Source organism: Bubalus kerabau, chromosome 5 (genome assembly GCF_029407905.1).
Source record: "Bubalus kerabau isolate K-KA32 ecotype Philippines breed swamp buffalo chromosome 5, PCC_UOA_SB_1v2, whole genome shotgun sequence".
NCBI classification, from domain to species: Eukaryota; Metazoa; Chordata; class Mammalia; order Artiodactyla; family Bovidae; genus Bubalus; species Bubalus kerabau.
Genome location: NC_073628.1, coordinates 20,189,575 through 20,210,273, shown reverse-complemented (window position 1 = coordinate 20,210,273; position 20,699 = coordinate 20,189,575). Strand labels below are relative to the sequence as shown.

The window sequence follows — 20,699 nt, the reverse complement described above, 5'->3', positions numbered from 1 at the left end:
CATTATCAGTGGAGGAGGCGGCGGCGATTGGACCTCCACCCCCTAGGGCAAACGAACTGCCAGGGCCGGCCCTTTGGCATCAACCGTCTTGGTTGCAAGCAAGCAAACCTGTCACCTTCCTGTTTTATCTACACATGGTGTTTGCTTCCTTTGACGTGGATTCTTACACTCAGGGTAGGAGGGATTTCTCGAAAAACAGTTTGTTGTCTGCCTCTGATTCCCTGTCTCCCCACCCCTTTCTCTTTCCTTTTCAAGGCTCCAGGAATTGCTAAATGGCACGTCCTGAACACCGAATGCTCTCAGCTAAAAATACCCAAGCATATGCTTATCTGCACTGGTACTTCCTCTCCAGGGGCCTTACAGACGTTATCTCATTTATCCTTAAAAACACCCCGAGAGGTAGGATGTGGTCAAACAGTGCTCTTCCCAAAAAGTGAGGAAGGCTTTAAGAGGAAAGGTCAGCATTTGAGTTTCTATACCGAGGCCCAGCAGACAAACTCAGGTCTTAAACTTCTCAGCTTACGATCCCATCACTCTGCATCCCACACCCTTGGAATGGCAGGAGTCCATGTACAGAAATACAAACCCAAGGATCCTGGCACACGGGCAGTGATCAGGTTAAGAGGGATCTGGAAGCTTCTGTGCTTCTTTGGAAGCTTCTTCTGGGTGCCTTTGCTTCCATCACATCTTTAAAGATTGGAGATCCTCCGGGCCTTAGTCATCACTGTGCATATTCTCCCCAGCCACCTCCCAATGGCTTTATCTCTCGCCTAGATAACTCATGGTGACTATCAGTTTCCACATCCCTCATCCTCTCTTCTTAGCTGAGTATATAATAACTATGTATTAGATGTTTTACATGAATCTGTCACATGCACTTCAAAAATGCATTCCAAGCAGAACACACCACGTTCATCCTCGCTCTGTACATCTTCCTATATTCCCTATTTTAGGACCTAGAAATAATGAAGCATCAGAGAAACCTGGGACTTGTGACAGAGTCAACCCACACCATCACTACGATATATGAGTGCTTACGCATGTACAGTAGTATGCACTGAGCTTAGTTGCTCAGTCATGTCTGACTCTTTGTGACCCCATGGGCTTGTAGCCCTCCAGGCTCCTCTGTCCATTAGGATTCTCCAGGCAAGAATACTGGAATGGGTTGCCATACCCTCCTCTAGGGCATCTTTCCAACCCAGGGATCGAACTCAGGCCTCCTGCATTGCAGGCGGATTCTTTACTGTCTGAGCCACTAGGGACGCCCATGAATTCTGGAGTGGGTATCCTATCCCTTCTCCAGGGGATCTTCCCAACCCAGGAGTCAAACTGGGGTCTCCTACATTGCAGGCAGATTACCAACTGAGCTACCCGGGAAGCTCATACATAAGTGAGCCAGACACCTTCCAGATGCCCCTCCATCCAGGCTCACTTCCCCCTCCCAAACACACCCTTAGGGAGACTGACTTATGTGACACAAACCATTGAGCTGCTTTGAACTCTGGCTGCCAGTTGCACTTGGCCTTTGGTGAGCACTGGCCAGAGACTGGAAGGAGGCAGGAGAGAAAAGGTGTTTTATTTATTTCCCTTCTCCTTCCCTGTCAGGTCCCCATGGACTGGCTATATTCTGGACATAAGGCCAGAGCCCATCACAAATTCCTTTCCACACGGCTTGTTCTGGGTTCTGATAACCATTCCTTCCTGTCACCCATCAAACTCGGAGGAAGTAAAGCCTCCTGCCTCCTGATGTTACCAACCTCAGGGTACTGCTCAGTACCCACTCTCACACTCTGTAAATCATCCTTACATATTTTTAAAAACTTTTTATTTTGTATTGGGGTAAAGCCGATTAACAATGTTGTGATAGTTTCAGGTGAACAGCAAAGGGACTCAGCCATACATATACATGTATCCATTCTCTCCCAAACTCCCCTCCCATCCAGGCTGCCACATAACATTGAGCAGAGTTCCCTGTGTTCTACAGTAGGTCCTTGTTGGCTATCCATTTTAAATATAGTGGCGTGTACACGTCCATCCCAAACTCCCTAATTATCCCTTCCACCCATCCTTTCCCCTGGCAACCATTAAGGTCTTTCTCTAACTAAGTCTGTGAGTCTCTGTTTTGTAAGCTCATTTGCATCCTTTCTTTTTAGATTCCACATATAAGGGATGTCATATGATATTTCTCCTTCTCTGTCTGACCTACTTCACTCAGTATGACAATTTCTAGGTGCATCCACGCTGCTGCAAATGACATTATTTCGTTTTTTAAATTCCATTCTTTTTGATGGCTGTGTAATATTCCACTGTATATATGTACCATGGAGTCACAAAGAGTTGGACACAACTTAGCAACTGAACAATAACCACATTTTCTTTATCCATCCCTCTGTTGATGGACATTTAGGTTGCTTCCAAGTCTTGCCTACTGTAAACAGAGCTGCAAGTGCATATATCCTTTTGGATCATAAGTCATCCCTATATTAAGCTTATAACAACTCCCAGCTAGACTGTGCCATCTCTTTCCTGATGGTACCCCAACTGCTATATAGTCACCAATTCTGTGTTTTTCCATCCAACTCAGATGACTACATTTCAAGCCCTCAGTACATCTGATCTGATTGCTGTATTATTTCCTGATCTGTCTCCCTGCAGGCTCCCAGCTGTTGTACTGATTGTCAGTGTCTTCTCTAAAATATCCGTGTAATCACATCAATCTGTGTCAGTCCACCAAGGGCTCTCAGGGCCCGTCACCATTTACTTACTTGTCTGTCTGTCTTTCTAGAGTCAGTCTTTTATCACCCCTTCCAGGACATCCTGCCCTCTATAAATATTTATTAAACAAATAAGTATTGAATGGGACTTGAGGTTTTAAGGGAACACTAGCTATTTCCTTTTACAATACTATCTTCTATTTAAGTGTCATTTCTTGTCCTGATGAATGTGTCCCGGGGCTATGAGAATTGTGAACACCTGGGACTAATGTCCTACCTTTCTATTGTTCAGAGCTTTTATCAGAGAGGGATTAGATCATGATGAAAAAGCTAGGGCTCTCAGATAGATTTCCTGAATTCAAATCCTGATTTATCCACTAGTCCTGTGACCTTGGGCAAATTACTTGCATGTTATGCCTCCACTCACTAATCTCTAAAATGAGGAAAGTAATATATGCAGCTCATGGATTTGCCACTAGGATAAAAGGAATTAACATATACTAAATACTCAAAACAGTGCCTTGCGTGAGGTGGATACGCAACCCATGTTAACTCTTATTTCTTGACCTAACCTTGGCTCGTCAACTTCATCCTATGGTGTCTGCCTCTCACCCTTCCATCAAAGCAGACTTCTGCCTGAAAGCCTTCTCACATCAAAGACCACGACAACCTCTAGCAGCTGAGACCATGCCTTCTTCACTTCAAGTTGTCATGTGGCTGCCACTTCCCACAGCCTCTGCTAAACACGTTCTTCATTCACAGCTTAGCAGCAGGGAGGGAAAAAAAAGAGTGTGGACACTTAGAATGTCTTCCCATATTACAATTGTGATTCCCTCATGATCTTTCCCCAAATCAAAAGAATATTTCCTTCAACAACTAAGCCTCTCCCATCCTCTTTTTCTTTTTTTTTTTTTTTGGAGAGACTCACTCCGACATTTCACGCCTTCCAGAGGTTCACAGAGAAAATCTGGAACTTAAAAAGTGAACTTACCAGAGCAAAACTTTCAAAAACCAATTATAAAATACATGTTTATAAATACATTCTCACTTTTATAAAAAGCAGAAAAACATATCAAGAAAAAAATAGTAAACCGCTACTCTGACATCTTGACAGCATCACCACTAGCAGTTTAAAACATTGTTTAGTCTTTTTTAGATTTGAATGTGTATTTTCATAGTTGAGAATATAAGCCGTATATATTTTGCACCTACATTTTTTCATTTTGTCAAGTAATAATCACTGACCGAAAGTATTTGTAAGTTTTCAAGATATCATTAATTTAATTAAGGGGCTTCCTGTCCATGCAGGAGACACAGGGGACGTGGGTTCCATCCCTGGGTCGGGAAGATTCCCTGGAGGAGGAAATGGCAACCGGCTCCAGTATTCTTGCCTGGAGAATCCGCATGGACAGAGGAGCCTGATGGGCTACAGGCCACAGGATTGTAAAGAGTCAGACACAACTGAGCACAGCACAGCACACCATTAATTTAATTAACTTAATTCAATGTCATCATAATATTCTACACTTTTTTCACACTAGTGATTTAATTTAAAATCCCCTATTATTAGAAAAATTATTTCCTACTTTAAGCATTATTACTATAAAGCAATGATAAACATCTTTGGTTATAATTTTTTGTCTGCATTTTCATGAAAGAGTCCCGGAATAAAACTGCTGGGTTGAAGAAGCTGAATATTTTCAGGCTTTTGAGATACCTTACACAAGACGGCTTGCTATGAAATATACGGCTGTTTCTACTTTCACCAGCAGAATGTGAAGGTTCAGGTTAGAGTTAAGCTACCTTTAGCAAGCTCTAAATTTGCATTTTGTTTAGTATTTTCTCACTAAAAGGCAAAGCCTATGTTTTTTTTTTAATGTATGTTGTAAACAATTATTAAAATAGATAAAAAGTGGCTTAATCTCCATTTGAATTTCATATACCTTTTATTTCACCCCAATTCAGACAACATTTTAATTAATTATATATGCTACAAGATATTTAAGGAGCACCTCCTTTGCTGGCACAGCATACTCCGTGGTCCTGAGAGAGCACCCTGAGGACACCCCCATGGTCAAGTCTTCCTAGATCTAGATGACCTGTGCTAAGGCCACTCTGATAAAGCCAGCCCAGGTCACAGGGTCCAGCTGGCTTCTTGTATAGGCTGTACAGGAGGGGACTCACTAGCAAAAGAGCATGCATCCTCTAGTTACTCAATGAATATTAACTCAGGGCCAATTTCACGGGAGGAACTATGTTGAGCCTTGGGAAAACCACATCAATGAGAGAGATCTAGCACCAGCCTTCAAAAAGCTCCCATTTCAGAGAAAGGAATGACCATGGAATAATTCATTACCCAATTAAACGTGTAGTTATATTTACAATGAAGCACTGGAAAACAGAAGAATGACGGACGGACAGAACATTTGATCTGCTGAGTTTACATTTTTGACTTGAGCCATAACCACACAACCATCTTTGCACGTGATGGTTGTTGCTGTTGTTCAGTCAATAAGTCGTGTCTGACTCTTTGAGACCCCATGGACTGTAGCCCATCAGGCTCCTCTGTCCATGGGATTCTCCAGGCAAGATTACTGGAGTGGGTAGATGTTTCCTTCTCCAGGTGATCTTCCCGATGCAGAGATTGAACCCTTGTCTCCTGCATTGGTAGGCAGATTATTTACTGACTGAACCACCAGGGAAGTTCTACTTGGTAGCTGTATCTCCCTACACGGCAAATGAGGGTGACATTCTCATCTATCCATCCCCATGGATCTATCCATCCATCTATCCATCCAAGTGAATCGAGGGAGATTACATCAAAGAGCATGTCAGGGAGCACTGCCTGTTGCCCTCTGTCCCTTCCACACCAGCCTTCCCAAGCTGGCTTTGGTGCCTATTTGCTTAAAAGGACGAACTCAAGGCAGAAAATGTGGCCAAACAGCCCACACAGCTCACCGCTGGTGAGGAGCAGCACTCTCTGAATCAGGGGCAGCTTCCAGTAAATAGAGCAAAACAGATCTCCGACGTGTAGGGGCCAGGCAGAAGTTATGGAAGGAACAATGGGACACACTGCAGACTATTAACAGAATCCACTGCCCTTTGTTGTGGCTACAGGGTCGCAGCAATTTGTATTGTTTGGTTCCCAACCCCCAGCCTCCCTGTGCACCTCCACCCCCACCAACTGCCTGCTCAGCTATTGTCATTGATGGAGTCATCCTGGCCTTCCCTACACTCCACACCCACTGCCCTCCATCACCATTCCCCCTATTGTTTGCCGGGCTTGGCCCTGACCCCTGCGTATTTATAAAGGCCACTTCCCGCAGCATCATTGTGTGCTCAGTGGCTCTCAGCTCCCCCCTGTTTCCTGACAATGAGCAGGGTAGTTGGGGGGAGGTGAGGGGGGCTCGGTAACAGCCCGAGTCCAGCTCCTGATTTCCTCCATGTCCTGTTTACTGTGTTCTGTGAGCATCTCTCTGGCCACTCCTCTGGCAGAGTCCACCAGCACCGCTTCAGCCCTGCCTTCAGTCCGGCAGAGCAGCTGCACTAAACCAGAAGGAAGAGCCAAGGGCCTCTGTGTCGTGGGCTCGAATCTCAAAAGATGTTTCAGTCTCTGGGTGAAGTCGCTGGTGTCCTGAGTCAAAACCCGAATCAAAGAGGTTGGGCTTGGAGAGATAACACATACAGCCTATTTCCTTCTGTTTCCTAGGATATAGAACTGGTGACCATTGCAATCTCCGCTTTATTCTCAAGTTTAGAGAATCTCTGAGGGTGTGCCCTGCCAGAGTGATCATTAACCCCCACCTCAAAATCTCTGCCCTTGTGGGCAAACACCAGGGAAGGCAAACATGTCCTTTACAAAAATATGGCATTTCTCTCTTTTCTAGTTCTTGTCTTTGTTCTCCATAGAAGAACTGTCTGCAACATGAGAAGAATGAACTCAGTCATATACTTTAGTGAAGGAAAGAGCAGTACTTCCATGTATCTGTGGCTATCATATTTGAAACGTCTCAGTTCACCGTCTGTTTTCAAACTTAATTCAATAGGGATTTCCTTCCATTTCCCACAAGCAAGATGAGAACTGAAGCTCAGTCCACGTGATTAATGAACTTGCTCAAGGTCACGAGCCAGTTGCAGAGCCCAGGTCCAACCTGAGAGCATGGTGGTTTAGAGCCTTGGTCGCTGACTCCTTCCTGATATTACTCAAACCTTTCTTCACTCCGTGTCCCCAGCATCTCCCCATCACCTCCTCTCACCGTTCATTAGCCTCTGGGAGCAGGATAGGGTACCTGGGGTAATGTCTACCGAAGTGCATGACCTCCTCTTGGAAGGATTTATTGTTGAGCCCTCCAGACCCACAGCTGCTGGAGAACATTCAAGGCTCCGTCCACTGGAATGAGCTTGCTCCTTGTTAAACGCGGCCCTAGCCCGGGCTGGCTGTTTGTAATGTTTGTTCTCTCTCCCACCACGGAGCCCGTCAGGAACTGAGATCTGGGCTGCTCCCTGTTGTTTGTTATTGCAGGCAGATCTCTGCATTAGAAGAGAAACACAGGCAAAGGTGACTGGAGCCACCAACCCATCAGGCAAGGCTGCCCCTCATGCTTTGACTGTTTGGTTTGGCACAGCTACGATCTTTTCCTCCTGTCTGGGTACCAGCATCCAGACACTTTTCTCCCAGGGGCCCGTCTGGCCACGTCTTTGTCCCAGATCACGATGCAGTCACATTTCCTCAAGCCCTCAAGCTAAGCATGTATGTGTGTTTGGTCCAGGCTGCATCTTCCTCCAGCCCATCAGTCTCCACCCTGCTCCCTCTCCCAGCAAGCATCCTGTTTCATTCCTGGCCCAGCTGCAGCTCCCGACAGGCAGTGGGCCAGTCTGGGGACTACTGACAGGGTGAGTAATGCTCGGGGTCAGAGGGCAGCCGCTCCTGGGATCGAGTCTCCTTACATGAGGAGGCTGCCTCACTGTGATCACCCAGTGGAATAAGTTCCCAGAGCTGATGGGCAAGATAAAGCACATTAACAAAACGTGCCCTCTTTGATTTTATGCCACGAGGGCCAGAGCTTGCCTGGAGGACTTGAACCCATCACTGACCCCCTCCTAAGGCCACCACCAACAGGTGATCATCCTTATCAGCACGGTAGTCATCTCAGAACTCTAGAAGTTCCAAGCTGGAGGGGGCACAGTGACCTCTCCTTTAATAAATGAGGGGGAGAAGGTCCAGAGGGCTCAAGTGGCCTGCTGGAATCTGCACCCGACCCTCCTGCCCACTCCAGTGACCTCCCCAACTACATTTTGTCCCCGTGTCTAGAAAAGGCCCCCCTGGGCAGCAGGGGGAGAAGTTGCAAGTATGAGCTGCAGACACTGGGCTCTCCCTGTTTCTCAAATTAGCTTCCAAAGAATAAGAGAGTGAAATGTCAGAAAAGAGCTCCCCACCCAAATAGACACATCCTTACTTACAGGTGTGGAGAAAAGGTAGACCAGAAGCACCAGGCCTGGGGACCAGTCTCTTCTCTCCCCCTCACCCTAATCTATTCTATATAAAGCTAGAGGCACAGGGAGCTCAAACTGGTGCTTTGTGACAACTAGAGGGGTAGGATAGGGTGGGAGGGAGGTTCAAGAGGGAGGGGACATATGTATACCCATGGCTGATTCATGTTGATGTATGGCAGAAACCAAAACAATATCGTAAAGCAATTATCCTTCAGTTAAAAATAAATGTTTAAAAAGCTAGAGTCATACAGCCATAGCAATACATACTATAAAGAGGAAAAGAACAACACCATCCACCAAAAAACTCTCATTAAACCCATAAATATGTCCCTACCTGTGTAATCACACCAACAGCCCTCATCTCAAACTAGACTCTACTTACAGGCAGATTCTTTACTGACTAAGCCACCAGGGAAGGCTTTACCATATAAGATTATTCATTGATTCAGCCAATCAGTGAATCAGTCATCACCTCAACCCAATCCTTCATTCAATAAAGTGAGGTAGCAAGATTCAATCTACATTTATTTATAATACACTTTATGTCAGACACTCTACTAGATGTCAGGTAATTCTTCTGAGACTAACACATTGGAGCTTACAGTTTGCTGGGGATAACAGACACACTGAAAACTGTACAGCCTGATGTGAACATGCATATATGTTCACACACACATACATAAAATAGTGATGTACACAGAGAGCCTAAAACTGCTTGGGATGGACAAGGAGAATATCAAAAATACCTTCAGAGAGGAAATAGTATTACAGCGAGTTTTTCATGATGACACACCCCAGGGTGTAGGCTGGGAGCTGGGAGACACAGCAGACAGAAGGAGCAGAGGAAAGAGGGCTCTCGAGTTGCCCAGAGACCACAGAAGAACAGCGCAAGTGGAGCAGGAGAGGAGCAGGGCTCTCCAGGTGGAGCCCAGACCCCAGGAGACCTGGAACGCCACTCTCAAGAGCATGAACATTATCCTCAAGGTACTGGAGCTCCAAGAAATAATGGGCTAAAAGGAATCCTAGGACTAAGTTTGCAATGAGCAAACATTCCAATTCTTGAGTGAAAAATGAAGTGAGGCAACTAGCAGGCTGTGGAACAGTCCGGATGAATGTCCCTTCGCTGAATGCCTGATGGGTACCGGTGCCGCTGTCAGCCAGCACTAACGAGAAGTTCTGCATTCCCAGGCCAGGTTCCGGGCCCCGTACACGCAGCGGTCTGCCGAGTGACACGGTCTTCCTGGCAGAGCGCTTCCTGGGAACTCTCCGTCCATTAGATGTGGTCATTAATGTCATGTGGCACTCAGGCTCAGAAGAAACCACAAGACTCATTACCATTATTTTTCCAGTTTTCCTGATGGGAAAATTGAGGTTTAGAGAAATTAAATGACTCACCTAACTCATACAATTACTAACTAGTAGAAAACTGACTCAAACCCAGACAGTGTTGTCCATAGTCCTACAGAGATATTCCCTACTCTATACTACTCTTCGTGAGAACTCTCGAGGGCTTCATCATTAATAGCTTTGTCTTTTAAGATCTTCACATGCCTGGGAGGTTTTTATTTTCATAGACTCGTTCTTACATTTCATATTAAAATACTCCTAAATCATACACATTGAATATAGTACATACAGAGCTATGTGAATTAAGTTGCAACTGACTAGGTTTAAGTAACATTAATACAACACCTTGCAGGTATTTAATTGGGCTTTCCAGGTGACTCCAGGTCACTGCAGATGGTGACTGCAGCCATTAAATTAAAAGAAGCTTGCTCCTTGGAAGAAAAGCTGTGACCGACCTAGACAGCATATTAAAAAGCAGAAACATTACTTTGCCCACAAAGGTCTGCCTAGTCAAAGCTATGATTTTTCCAGTAGTCATATATGGATGTGAGAGTTGGACTGTGAAGAAGGCTGAGCGCCAAAGAATTGATGCTTTTGAACTGTGGTGTTGGAGAAGACTCTTGAGAGTCCCTTGGACTGCAAGGAGATCCAATCAGTCAATCCTAAAGGAAATCAGTCCTGAATATTCATTGGAAGGACTGATGCTGAAGCTGAAACTCCAATACTTTGGCCACCTGATGCGAAGAACTGACTCATTGGAAAAGACCCTGATGCTGGAAAAGATTGAAGGTGGGAGGAGAAGGGGATGACAGAGCATGAGATGATTGGATGGCATCACTGACTCAATGGACATGAGTTTGAGTAAGCTCCAGAAGCTGGTGATGGACAGGGAGGCCTGGCGTGCTGCAGTCCATGGGGTCACAAAGAGTCAGAGACAACTGAGTGACTGAGCAACAACAACATGTGGCTCAGTGGTAAAGGATCCACTTGCCAATACAGGAGACATAGGAGATGCAGGTTTGATCCCTGGATCAGGCAGATCACCTGGAGGAGAAAATCACAACCCACTCCAGCAATCTTGCCTGGAGAATGCCATGGACTGAGTGACTGAGCATGCACAAACACAGATATTGAGCAAAGCATTTATCAGTTTTGATTTAACTGAACTCAGACACAGTCTGACATAAGAGAAACTGGATGATATCACAGGAAGCTGAAAAATACTGTCCCCAGTGCAAACTGATGGAGTTAGGCAAGGCTTTTTTGGAGACACATCTGAGCAGGGTTTGGAAGGATGAAGAGGAGTAAGTCAGATAAAGAAAGAATACAATAGATCCAAAAAGAGTCCAGGAAGGCTGTGATGTCTGTGTAACAAGAAAGTGATGAGATAGTGTAGTGAATCTGTTAGACTTCAAGAGGACTATTAGACAATGGAAACAGCTGTTATTCCAAATATTTCCAAGCAACAATAAACATAGCCTATTTCTTATGTGGAGTTTTGTACTTTAAGCCAAAAGTGCTAGAATAAAGCAGCCAAGTGAGAGACTTCTGGTCCAAGAGACATGCTTCGAGGTATGTCATTCAGAGGTGCTCACATTCCATAGGACAGTTGGAAACGATAACAACATTGTCATCAAGATCTGAAGCTCGTTGTTCTAAATCTTCTTACTCCTGGTTCTTTTTTTTTTTTTAACTTTTATGGCCACGCCCTGTGGCTTGTAGATCTTAGTTCCTCAGCCAGGGATCGAACCCATGCCCCTTGCATTGGAAGCGTGGAGTCTTAATCACTGGGCCTCCAGGGAAGTCCCACTACTGGTTCATTTTTATTCCTTTAGGAATGAATTTGATTTCTAGAGGCAGCCTAAATCTCTATTAGAGCCCAGGGTGAAGAGTACTAATAGCAATCATCTAGGGCAAACCATTTTTGAGCAACAGAAAAACAATGGCAATTAAAAGCTTGCTGAATGCTTTCTGTGTTCCAATTACTGTACGAAAGGACTTTTCTCCTTCAAAAAATTCTACAAAAGAAATGCAATTACTTTGATTTCTACTTGATTAATGAGAAAAAGAAGCTTGAGAGGTAAAGAATTTGCCCTAGGTCATATAAAAATTCTGAATTTTAACTGGGTTTAAATCCAGAACCTGAGTTCTTTACTATTATGCTGCTCTATTCCTCTGCAATTCAAAATTTTAAACTGATGTCTCATCACATAGGCCTGAAGCAGGGTCATCATACAAACTTCCTACAAATTAAACTTATTAAATACTGGATGCGCTACATCATAACACATCAAACATATTATAGTGTACCTACATATTACATAACTAGAGCTTATAGATCATCTCTGTGTTGAATTGCTGTGGATTATTTGGCATAATAAGTAATAAACTCATTATTTTTATTTACAGTCTTATTTTTTAACTGGAGAAACAGGAACTTTTTTCTAGTCTTAAATATTATCTTCTAGGGCCTTACAAAACTCTAGGACTGCAGGGAGACTACAACTGTGATACCTTGTCTGTAGTTTTGTCCAAGCAGGGGCCCCAAAGGAGGGCCCCCAGAAAAGTTTAGAATTCCGCAGTTGGAATAAGTAAAAAGTCTCCCCAAATGAAGACTGCACTTTGAAAAATAACCCTTTTTTTTTTTTTTCTTTCTGACTTATTTCACTCTGCATGATGGGCTCCAGGTCCATTCACATCTCTGCATTAACACATATGTGTAGAATCTAGAAAAATGGTACTGCTGCTGCTGCTGCTGCTGCTAAGTTGCTTCAGTCATGTCCAACTCTGTGTGACCCTGTAGACAGCAGCCCACTAGGCTCCCCCATCCCTGGGATTCTCCAGGCAAGAACACTGGAGTGGGTTGCCATTTCCTTCTCCAATGCATGAAAGTGAAAAGTGAAAGTGAAGTCACTCAGTCGTGTCTGACCCTCAGCGACCCCATGGACTGCAGCCCACCCGGCTCCTCCACCCATGGAATTTTCCAGGCAAGAGTACTGGAGTGGGTTGCCATTGTGTACAGATGAACCTATTTCCAGGGCAAAAACAGAGATGCACACATACACTGGTGGACATGGAGGGTGGAGAATGAAATAGGGAAATTGGGACTGACATATATACACAACCACGTGTAAACTACAGAGCTTGTGAGAAGCCGCTGTACAGCGCAGGGAGCTCACCTCTGTAATGACCTGGAGGACTGGGATGGGGAAAGGGAATGGGAGGCTTGTACAGCAGAAACTAACACTACATTGTAAAGCAACTATACCCTAATTTTTTAACAAAGAAAACAACCTTTAGCCCCATTATATAAAAACCTCTGAATTCAGATATGGTAATCTCTCACTTGGAGGAAACGCTGCACAAGTCCCTGGTAACTGTCTCTTGAGTTTCCCCCCCATTGGCTCTGCTGCCTGATACCCCATCCAATGTGTTCTTTTAGTTCATCTAAAGCCATTCAGAAAGCAGAATCTCCTTATTGCTTTGAATTATTCATGGCAGAGCATAGAGCACCCATCTCCCAAATCACACTTAAGGTTTAAGATTTAGACATTTTTACCCCCATCCCCACCCCCTGGGTATTTTTAAGAGTGGGGTAAGCCTGTTCTGTGGCTTCGTTTATTTTCTTTTGAAAATGGGACGAGATCCCCAAGCACCAGAAAGAATGTGAGCTGGGAAAGAGAACACCAGAAGAGAAACAAAACTTCAGATAAAGTGTGGAGGAAGGAAGTAGAGACCAGATGAATTCTGCTCTCCTACTTTCAACCTGAGCCTCCTCCTGGAGCTGTGAGTTCCTGGCCTCCAGCCTGGAGCCATGTGCGCATTTCCATTTCAAAGGGAAACACACACGGATCACAGGGGTCCCCAGTGAGAGAAGGGAGTGATGGGCTCCTGGGTACATGTTTACAAATAACTCCAAGCTCAAGCACCTCAGACCTCATTTCTCTTATCCCCAGTTACAAATCATCTATTGACCAACCCATCATGCCATCCCACCCTGGCACTGCCATTCATACCCTTTAGGAAATGCATTTCAGGACTGATTGGCATAGTCCACGATCAGAGATAAGGTAAAACATCTCAGAAGACAGAGCTCTGTTCTACCTTTCAAGTCTCAAAAGGAAAACTAGTGGTTTCCAGGGACACTGGAAACAGAAAACTTTTCCCTCTGCTGTTCGCAGGCATGGGATGCTGGAGATGGAGAAGGAATTGGTTTTCTGAACACAAAAATCTTTCCTCATCTCCAGCTGTGGCTGAACCCATGCACAGTAAGAATGAGGAGTTGGAAGAGAAGCAGAAAGCAGGCTGGATGCAGGAAACCAGGCCACTAAGAGTACCACCCAGACACTCTCTTCTGGACAAGGCTTTCTTGGGGAGAACCCACTGATGGGGTGGAGGGAGCACTGATTGGTGGGGGAGCACCAATGGGGTGGGGGGAATACTGGTGGAGTGGAGGGAATGCTGATGGCATGGGGGAGCACTGATGGGGTGAAGGGAACATTGGTGGGTGGGGGAGCATTAATGGAGTGGGGGGAGCACTAATGGAGTAGGGGGAGCACTGATGGAGTGGAAGGAGCATTGGCCCTGCCGATGCGTGTTGAGGTGAAAGGTGAGTGAGGCATGAACAGCCTCCAAAGAAAATCTAGCTCAATCAATTGGTTGTCCCTCTGGGAGTCAAAAAGAAAAAAGCTTCAAAATAGCCTCTGCAATCAAGATGCCTGGGTGGAGCATCCCCCGCCCACTCCAGGAAGTTCCTTCCAAAGCTATTCATCAGGCCAGAACTGTGCAAGTCATTAGTCTCCCACTTGCTCCTCACTGAGAGTCCAGGCAACCGCGTCCAGGTGGGACCATCAGGCCTGTTTTGGGCAGGCGGCTCAGGCATTACCATAGAAATAGGAGGCTCTATTTGTTTTACTAACAAGAACAAAGCATCAGACGGCTGCTCTTTAAACAATAGGATCACGTCATTGGAGCCCTCTGTGTCCAGGTGACAAGCCCGGCCTCCCAGTTCTCTTTCCTGGGCCTCCCCGCTGCGGTCCGGAGGAGGTGAGCCCAGCAGGCCGCCCTCGGCCAGTCTGGCTGATGCTGAGGTGTGTCACCGAGCAGCCGCCCTCGCAGATGTTTCCTGGGCTGACGGGCTGAGCAAGGCTGAGAGTAGAGGTTTTGGCACCGGGAGGAAGCCCTGAACTCTGCGTCCTGATGGTCTTCACTGAAAATGTGGGCCAGGTGCAGGGGAGATAAAAACGCCCTAAAAAGTCCTTGTTTTGTTGAACAAAAGGACTTAGAGACTGAAAAGCAACACCACTTCTGTGGCTGACGACGGACTGCACCATCTGCATGACTCGCTCTGCGATCTTGAGGAAAACAAACTGTAATGCGCCTTCTCCCCCTGAACGTCATTCAGGATCCCAGCTCCTGTCCTACTTCTGCAGGAAGCTTCTTCCAGTTACTCCAGTTTGCACAGAATTCGCTCTTCTCTGAATCCCAACAACACTTGAAACAACAGTAGTAGAAATTGCTAACTGGGGCTTCCTGAGTGTCCACCCTGCACCAGGCATTATTCTAAACACTCCTCATAAATGAACATAACTAGTCCTCCCAACAACCTCAATCTATTAGCGCTATCCTCCTTGCATGGGTCTTCATACTGAAGTATGGAGAGATTAAACAACATGTAAGTACCTCCTTGGAAGAAAAGCTATGACAAACCTAGACAGCGTATTAAAAGCAGAGACATCACTTAGTTGATAAAGGCCCGTATAGTCAAAGCTATGGTTTTTCCAGTAGTCATGTACGGATGTGAGAGCTGGACCATAAAGAAGGCTGAGTGCTGAAGAAATGATGCTTTGTTAAAAGCAATCAGCAGTGAGCATTATGTTTAAGATGAAAAAGAGAGGAGGAACTTCCTTGGTGGGCCAGTGGTTAAGAATCTGCATTCCAAAGCTGGAGACATGAGTTCAATCCCTGGTGGGGGAACAAAGATCCCACATGCCTAGGGGCATCTAAGGCCGCCTGAAGCATCTAGAGAAAGCCCGTGCAACAAAGACAAAGCAGAGCCAAAAACAGAAAAGAGAGGGGGAAATGGGGGACAAACTGAGGAACTATCACAGAGTTGGCAGAGATAATAAGTCAAACCAGAATGAGATGGTGATGGGAGTGAAGGAGTGATGGGGAACACGTAGGGGAGGCTGAATTAAAGGACCATTTGACATGCTGCCATGTAAGGGCCCACAGAGGGGAACCCAGCTAGGCAGTTGGGGAATATTGTACCTTTAAGAGAACGAGAAAAGTTATGAGAATGATCTGGTTGGCAGACAAGAAAGGAAGATCTATGCACAGTGTCAGTGAGTCTGAGCTTGAGATGAATGTAAGTACAAACAGCAGAACGCTGAAAATCTTAGACCACAGCTTAGGAGAGATTTCAAAAGTCCTGAAAATGACTTAAGAGTCACTCACATAATGGTGGCAGTTATGATGGGAGACCAAGGTGAAACTTGGTCCATGAGACCAAGACAGGGAAAAGGGTACAGAAAATTGCAGTAGATTTTCTTTACCATAGAAAGAAAAATAATGCCAGCTTTAAGCTTCCTGGAATCATCACATTTCCTTGTGCATCCAATGCCTTAGATCACAACTCAGTACAGAACAGGCATAAAACAGGTATGTGTGGAAGGAATATGGCTTTGTAGACTCAGGGAAAATTAGAAAAAGAATCTATTTGGACACTTGCGAAAACCTTAAATTCTGCTCCGGACAACACACTAGTAGTAAAACTCAGCTGATGTGTGTTTCTTTGGGCCTTTTTGTTTGTTTGTTTCAGAAAAAGTTTGGGGAGCATGCATTCATATTAGATCTAGAATCTCCCCTTTGGGGGATGGCATCAAGATTCACAGTTATGGGAGTTTCCAGGCCATGCAAACACAGAACTGAAAATCAGCGGGCTTCATGTATGTTTTTCTCCTCTAAGCCTTTGGTGATTTTCAGCTCTAAAATGTCAGCACTCTACATCCCGTCTATTAAGTAGGGGCAGAATTCTAAGCCTCAACCCTGCAGAGGAACATCTTTTCAGACTCTTTGCTGGGAATTTTAGATTTTGTTCTCGACAGCAGAGTAATCCTTAGATAATGTGTTTGATATTTTGTATAATCCCTTTATTGTCAGGAATCATTTCTGTCAATCGCCTGACCTGGTTAACAGAGTAAAAAGGGTGGATTCTGAATTAGGGCTCGGGCCAGCTTTCCCAAATCGAAGGAAATTCAGTGAGAAGAACATGTGCACATCTGAGATGGGAGGGGTATTCAACAGTGACCAAGATCACGCTGGAAGCGCCGCACTCTGATCCAGTCACGGAATTTCCATCTCAATTTTCAGGTCAGCTCTCTAAGATCTATTTGGGGCAGTGGTTTTTCTCTGGTGGTTCTGTGTAGATCGAGGGATGTTTCAGGAGATAAACAAGGAGACAAATAGCGTTACCACAGATACCTGAATTTGTTTTTTTCTCATCAAAAGATACTCACCACAAGCTGGCTTTTTTTCTCTCATGCGTGTCCCTACCAAAGGCACTGACGTGCATGCTCACCTAATTCTCAAATCAAACTACTGAAAATTTAAAATTAAAGAAAGGTTTAATTCACTGTCTCATCTTTTTGTCTCTTTCTGTCCTTGTCTTTATATTTCCTGCTTCCCTGCAAAGTGAACGATAAAGTTGCCTCACCTCAGACTTATCTGTCAGGGGAAATGTTGAAATGTGCTACTTTGGGGGACTTAACACTTGAGATGTAGATTAATTTCATTGGTTTTTCTTTTTCAGATCCAAAGGGAGATCAAAGGCCTTAACTGAGATCACCCAGCAACTGGGGAGCAAAGGTAGGAAGTAAAATTCATAGCTACTGGATCCCAGGGACACAAAATAAGGGAAAATGAAAGACCACCACCTTATTATCCTCAGCTCCAGTAAGTCACTTGAGTAAAAGATTAGAAATAATTATAAGAAAAAATTTTTAAATAAGGTTAAAAGTGAAAGTGGAATTGGATTTATTGTATTTTCATATTTACATGGGGAGCAGAAAAAGGGATTGTTCAATGATCTACCTTCAGTCCAATTTAACCAAAATGTCCACACTTCTTCAAATCCACTTCTCTTCTCTACCAGGCATAAGGAACACACAAATCTACCTTGCTCCTTTTCTGGTCCTTCATATCTCATCAATTTTTTCACTCAATGGACCCATGTTCAGTTTTACGTTTACCTCCCCCCAAACACACACACACACACACACACACACACCCTATCCATCTATCATGTCAAACCTATCGACACCAAAGGGGAATTTTGACCCAAAGAAGGGGTATTTTATAGAAAGTACTGTTGCAATTATATAATCAAGAATAACTGTTTGTGATGTTTTCATGCAAGACACCCACGCCTATGAGTAAATGAAAGTGAACCTGTTTTTCCACGAGGATGTTTGAAATTCTTTCAACTTGTATTCTGCTTTGGAGACCCAGGTGCAATTCACACTTTGGGGTAAAGACCCGCGTAATCAAGTTATGGAATTTTATTGAAACAGACAACCTGGAATCCTGTCCAAGGTAAAGAAAAACTTGAGTTTTCCCCTCATTCTTCAGGACTGAAGCAAGTAAAGAACCCACAGAGCAGAACTTCTGTTTCCTAGGTAGCAAATACTCCAGAGCTACTCTGAAATCCAGCGTTGGGCTGCTTCCAGTTTATAGTAAGGAACCACCAGTGGCAAGAAAGAGAGCGCCGCCGGGTTCCTAATCCATTTCCAGGCATGGTGCAAGTGATCTTGTGTCCACACCCACGTGTACTCTCACACTCTCAATTGAGAGTGGTGAGTCAGGAGCGGTAACTTCACAGCCTGCTTGCCAACAAGACTGATGCTGTCAGAAGCAGCAACTTTTATGGGTACAGAAGTTTTAGCCCTACAGGCTATGGGGCGGTCTGAGACAGAAGCAAGCCCCCGTGTTGTCTCAGGACCCCTCATGCAAGAGTGATTCACCATGGAGAGTGCATTTATGAGAGCCCTGTGACAGAAGGCGACATCATCCCTGCACCTGAAGCTCTGTCTATACCTGGAAACACCAGACCACATGGAACAGGCTTTGTCAACATGTGAAAGCCTCTATTCATTTGAAGAGGAACCTGGCGACCTTGAGAGTGTGGGAGGAGCCTGAGAGAATGGTAAAATCTCCCCATCACCCTTGAATTCTCAGAATACAACCATAAACACCCTTGGGGCTTATTTGGGACAAAATGTGTGTGGGTTAAGGATTGTGTTGTTTGGGATCTAAAACAAAGCACATGAATCGGGTCTCATCCATACGTGTGCTCACAAGGATCAGAGACCCTCCCTTAGAATCTTCACAGTCTCAGGACTCAAAGGGATGTCACCAAGCCTAGAAGGACGCCAAGTGGCGGCGTGAGTCCAGCACTCGTCTTACATTTAGAAGACAAAGGCTGGGACTCCCACTTTACCACAACCACAAGCCACTTTCCCCTTGATGTACTCATGGATAAAGAAGATTGAATTTGTGGACTTTCAAAATTCTCTCCAGTGTGGAATGTTGTGGCTCTAAGTCACTAAGTTCAGCCATGTTAGTAGGACTTCGATATTCTAGGCTTGTGGATGTCTATGTTTGCTTCTCCATCCTCAGGGGAAACTATAATTTGAGTCTGTTCTATTTCTTTTGATTCAGTTTTTATTTATCCAGCCCTCTCCATTCAGCAAATATTTAGTCACATGCAAGCGCTATGCTAGATAGCAAATAATTCTTCAAAGCCTGGCATATGTGCTATTTCTCTGAGTCTCCTAATAACCTTGTGAGTGTAGGCAAGTCAGACATGCCTGTTTCCACTTTTTAATAAAGAGAATAGTACTAGGAACTGATGAGAATAAATGATTTAGCAATGGTTACACATCTAAAATTCGTGAGTGATGGGAGCAACCACGTCTTTTGACTCTCAGACTAATTTCTAATCCAATATTCCAAATAGCTTCAATAAAATAGTATTTTGCATTTTGAATAGAACATTATTCATTATAGAATACTCTCCATAACCTCTCAATTGGCAGCGGTGAGTCAGGAGCTATAACTTTTCAGTCAATTTGCCAACAAGAACGACGCTCTCAGAAATTCAGCAGTTTTAAACTAGTACACAAGTTTAAAACATCTATGTTATCTTTCCAAGAATCCCACAAAGCCCCATGACATGGCCCAACCAACGTAACCAAACATGAGGTAAAGATCTGTGATGATGTTACGGTAAACTCAATTACCATCAGCCACAAACTCAGCTGAATTCTCACAAACTGAAAATAAAGATTTTCAATCATCTAGTTTCTAAAATATATCAGGCAACCACTGTGCTATTTTCTTTTTTTTTTTTCAATTGAATTGTATTGAATTTACAATATTGCCTGAGTTTCAGGTGTATAGCAAAGTGATTCAGTTATACATTTTTTTTCAGATATTTTTCTCTTATAGGTTACAACAAAATATTGAGCATAGTTCCCTATATTAATACAGTAGGACCTTGCTGTATTTTTATATATATATAAAATAGTGTGTCTATGTCAATCCCAAGCTCCTAATTTATCCCGCCCCCTCCCTTTCCCCTTTGGTAACCATAAGTCTGTTTTTCATGTCTTATCTTTTTAAATGCCTACAATAATCTTGCAAAGTAGGTTTTATCCTACTTTGATAAAAGTGATAATAAAACCTCCTTTGACAGATGAGAAAAAGAAATTAAAGCTCAGTTAAATAATATACACAAGGTCACAAGAGTTAATAAGTGACTGGAATGAAACTCAAACACTGGGAGGGCTGGCTGCAAAATCCAAGTTCTTCCCATAGTCTGTAGAGAGAGTCTATGATTTCAAATTGATCATCTGTTTCTAGGTTATCATCAAGCAATTAATTTGACTGGTATATTTCAAGAGGCAGTAATTCTGCAGACGGAGAACAGACTTGTGGTTCTAGTCCTCAAGGGGGAAGGGGAACTGGGAGAAGAACAGACTGGAAGTTTGGGATCAGCAGATGCAAACTATTATATACGGAATGGATAAACAATGAGGTCCTGCTGTAGAGCATAGGGAACTATATTCAATATTCAGTGAGAAACCA

General features: G+C 44.2%; 1 long non-coding RNA gene across 1 annotated transcript; it reads left to right on the top strand.

Annotated features, from left to right (window-relative positions):
* Positions 1-16,785: 16,785 nt before the first annotated feature.
* On the top strand, positions 16,786-20,162 carry LOC129653687 (uncharacterized). The gene is made up of 4 exons (XR_008715200.1): positions 16,786-16,925; positions 17,365-17,420; positions 17,971-18,146; positions 18,230-20,162. It is a non-coding gene; the product is annotated as an uncharacterized LOC129653687 (long non-coding RNA).
* Positions 20,163-20,699: the final 537 nt, after the last annotated feature.